This window comes from Tenrec ecaudatus, chromosome X, assembly GCF_050624435.1.
Source record: "Tenrec ecaudatus isolate mTenEca1 chromosome X, mTenEca1.hap1, whole genome shotgun sequence".
Lineage (NCBI taxonomy): Eukaryota > Metazoa > Chordata > Mammalia > Afrosoricida > Tenrecidae > Tenrec > Tenrec ecaudatus.
The window spans coordinates 165,941,786-165,946,061 of record NC_134548.1 but is presented as its reverse complement, the minus strand read 5'-3'; the positions used below and the strand labels follow the sequence as shown (position 1 = coordinate 165,946,061).

The 4,276-nt window shown below is 39.4% G+C and overlaps 1 non-coding gene across 1 annotated transcript; it reads right to left on the bottom strand.

Annotated features, from left to right (window-relative positions):
* Positions 1 to 3,394: 3,394 nt before the first annotated feature.
* LOC142435480 (small nucleolar RNA SNORA48) lies at positions 3,395 to 3,535 on the bottom strand. The gene has a single exon (XR_012781529.1). It is a non-coding gene; the product is annotated as a small nucleolar RNA SNORA48 (small nucleolar RNA).
* Between the last annotated feature and the right edge of the window lie 741 nt (positions 3,536 to 4,276).

Sequence of the window (4,276 nt, the reverse complement as noted above, 5' to 3'; positions counted from 1 at the left end):
GTTCCTGCTTCTGCTGTATTTTCAGTGGATATTTCTCTGAATTATAGACTGTCAGAAATTGAAGCTTAGTCATCATGTAATTCAACACACTTATCTTACAAAGGAGGAAACTGAGGCCCAGTAGGGTAAGCCAATTTGCACACACTTAGCACTAGCATAAAACATAGTCCACAGAAGCTTCTGTGTCCCTAAAGAGATAGACATTACCCTGTCTTTGTTGTGTGCTACTTGCCATGAATTACCTGCTGGTGTTCCCACCTTGATATGTAGACAGTGTTCCGTGGCCAAGTAAAGATCAGCATATGACTTCAAGTCGAAAGACTCAGGGAGATTTCTTCCATCAGTATGTGGAACAGCAGACTCTGCCTTGGTTCACCGTTTATCCAGATATGAATAATATTGCTGAAGGGGATTCTGTACTATTGTGTTTCTGGATTTGGATACATGAAAGTATCAGCAGCAGCATTTGTTTTTGTTACCCACAGTTCTCCTTAGCTTTAGTTATCATGCTAGATTTCTATCTGAGGTTCCTGAACTTTGAAATAAATCTGAATTGTGGAGCTGTTGGGGGGCGGGGAAGTTATGGGTGAACCAAAAAGCAGAAAGTAGAGAGGATTAATGGCTTTGGCTAAAACAAGAATGATTTTAAAAACTACATGGGTTTTGCTCTTTTGATAGCTATATCTGAATCCTTAATCCCTTAGTGCTGGTTTCTACATAACTTTATCCAAATCTCTCTATCCTATAGTCTCTACTACTTTCCTTAGAATGGTCTCCATGCAGACCCCTAGGGCAGCTCTGAACTACAAAAGAAGCATCAAACAATAGCTTGGGCAAGATATACTCCATTCGATATCACTCAAGTTATGGAAATAACACTTGACTAGGAGTCAGAAGTTCTGGGTTTATTTTGTTATCTCTTAGTAAGTATTAGTTTTTGAGAGAGTAACAGCTTCTTTGTGATTTAGATTTTTCATCTTTTTATGGGTTGAAAAATTCATACCCAGTTTGCTTATCAAGATTGTGATAAGGGAAAACTAAGACTAGCAAAATATACTGTAAGTGTACAGATATAATTTATTAATAATGTAATATCATTTGACACCATTTATTGAATTCTCATTATGTGCCCTGTATTCTAATAAATGCTTTAGGTATATCATCTCATTAAATCATCTTATACCCTTCCCCCCAAATAGCTACTGTTATCTTTATCTGGAGATGAAGAGACTAAGTATATTAGTGTCTGTTGCGGATGTAATGACCTAATTAAACGTTAACAGTATAAAAATCATATAAATTATTACTTCACAATTCAGGAGGCTGGCCTTTAGAGTCTTCCAAAGACAAAACAAAAATTTTGGCAGGGCTGCATTTTTTTCCAGGAGGCTTTGTGGGTGAATCTGCTTCTAGATTCATTCAGGTTGTTAACTAGTTTCAGTTCCAAATAGCTGTATACCTCATTTTATTTGTTGTTTGCTGACCAGAGATCATTATTTTACTTCTAGAGGTTCCATGGTGGCATATTCATAGTAGCTAATGGGTAAAGTGTTGGGCTTTAAAGTTTGAAACCACAGCTATTCTCTGCTTTCGACAAAATTGAGGAATTTTATTCCCTAAAAGAGTTGCAGTCTAATAAACCCACAGGGAAACCCATAGGTTTTTCCCTGTGCTTTAGGGTTACGATGAGTCAGAATTTACTGAATGGTAGTGAACTTTTTGGTTTAGGGGCCCCATAATACCAGAAAAATTGTTTACTTGTATTTTACTGAGTTTTCAAATATATTAAACCATGTGGATCATAACAAACGATGGATCTCCTTGAGAACAGAAATTCCAAAATATTTCATTGGGTTCATGCAGAACCTTTACATGGGCCACACGGCAGTCATTTGAATAGAACAAAGGAATACTTCACGGTTTTAAATTAGCAAAGGTGTGTGTCAGGGTTGTATCCTCTCACCATGTTTATTCAATCTGTATGTTGAGTAAATCATCAGAGAATCTGGCTTATATGAGGCAGCATGTGGCATGAGAATTAGAGGAAGGCTTATTAACAATCTGTTATAGATAGATGACACAACCTAGCTTGTTGAAAGTGAGGAAGATTTGAAGTACTTGCTGATGAAGATCAAGGATTGTAGCCTTCTGTATGGATCACAACTCAGTGTAAAGAAAACAAAAATCCTCACAACTGGACCAAGAGATAACATGATAAGTAGAAAAAAGATTGGAGTTGTCAAAGATCTCGCTTGGATCCACAATCAGTGTCCATGGGAGTAGCAGTCAAGAGACCAAATAAAGTATTAAAATAAGTAAATCTGCTGCACAAGACCTCTTGGATTGACTTTGGGCCCTTGCTCAAGCCCTCCCTCAATGCAAGAACACTTTGTTCTAACAACCTGGCATTCATTCTGTGATGCTCACCCTCCCTACATGATCTTTGAAGGCCCCAAACAAACACAAAAACTACATATATATGTATATAAAAGAATGAGGGGGGTCGGAGCAGAGACCTAGAACCCATAGGTAGACAATAAGACATCCTCTCACTAAAGGATCATAAGGAATGGATGAGTCAACCAGGGTGCAGTAAACACCAATGAAACACACAATATTCCTCTGGCTCTTTGAGGCTTCCTCACCTGCCAGTATCATGACCTCAGTCCTGCCTTTCAGTTCTGGCTAGATGGGAGCATGTACACTGGTACAGATAAGAGCTCATGACACACAGAATCCTGGTCAGATAAAGCCCTCAGGAACAGAAATGGAAGTAGTGATACCAGGATGGTAGGGAGAAGGTGGGAGAAGGAGAGGAGGAAGGAACCATTCACCATGATCAATGTATAAGCCATCTCCCCCACAGGGGGACAAACAGTAAAAACGTGGGTGAAGGGAGACAGTGGTTGGTGTAAGATATGAAAATAATAATAATTATTATTTTTTACAAGAAAGAGTTTTTTAAAATATTATTGAAAAGAATTAAATGATGCCTGATACCCCTCCCCCAAAAACCCTGTTATTTAAGATATTTCCATATTAGTGTCCTCACTTGGAATATTGCTTAGTGTCCTCACTTGGGATATTCTTTACTTTTCTCCGAGCATCGTCAGCTGGGTGGCTTATCCTGAACCATCTTTCACTGTAGGAGAGGGACCCATTGCTTCAGAGGTAGGCCAATAGACAATAGTCACTGTGTGTGATCGATTAGAAATAGGCCACTTCTCTTCTCTGAACATCTTCTGTGTATCTTTGGAAAACTTCCGCTTCTGCTGAGCTGACGGCAACTATTCTGACAACATTTTTACCAAGCATGATGCTCTTCGCCATGGCTGGTTCCTCCCGATAACATGTTCAGAGTATGTGCCATGAAGTCTTCCCATTCTCATTTTTTTAATGTATCCTACGCATGAAACAGCTCTGGCCACGATCTAGGCATCAAGCTAGGATGAGCAAAGGGCTGCCAGTCTGCTCTGCCCCTGACTGATATAAGAGCACCACCACCAATCAGGCCCATTCTCATTCCTAAGGAACATTCTTGCTGCATTTCCTCCAAGACAACTTTGTTCATTTGTCTGGAAGCCCATGGCGTATTCACTAGTCTTTCCAGCACCATGATCCAAATGCATCCCTTATTCATTATTCACTTTTTTTGGTTTGTTTTGAGTTTATTTATTTATTTTAACAATTTATTGGAGCTCATACAATTCTTTTCACAGTTCATACATATACATACATCAATTGTATAAAGCACATCTGTACAGTCTTTGCCCTAATCATTTTTTTCTCTTTTCTTCTTTTACATTTTATTAGGGACTCATACAACTCTTACCACAATCCATACATATACATACATCAATTGTATAAAGCACATCCATACATTCCCTGCCTCAATCATTCTCAAGGCATTTGCTCTCCACTTAAGCCCCTTGCATCAGGTCCTCTTTTTTTCCCCTCCCTCCCCATTCCCCTCTCCCTCATGTGCCCTTGGTAATTTATACATCGTTATTTTGTCATATCTTGCCCTATCCGGCGTCTCCCTTCCCCCCTTCTCTGCTGTCCCTCTCCCAGGGAAGATGTCACATGTGGATCCTTGTAATCAGTTCCCCCTTTCCAACCCACTCACCCTAATTATTTATAATTTATCAAGGGAGGGGGAGGGAGGGGAAAAAGAAGAGCTGATACCAAGGGCTCAAAAAATATATACAACAACACATCATCCTTACTATTATCATCGGCACCATCATCACATACATCTTCTACATGCCAGGCAGTA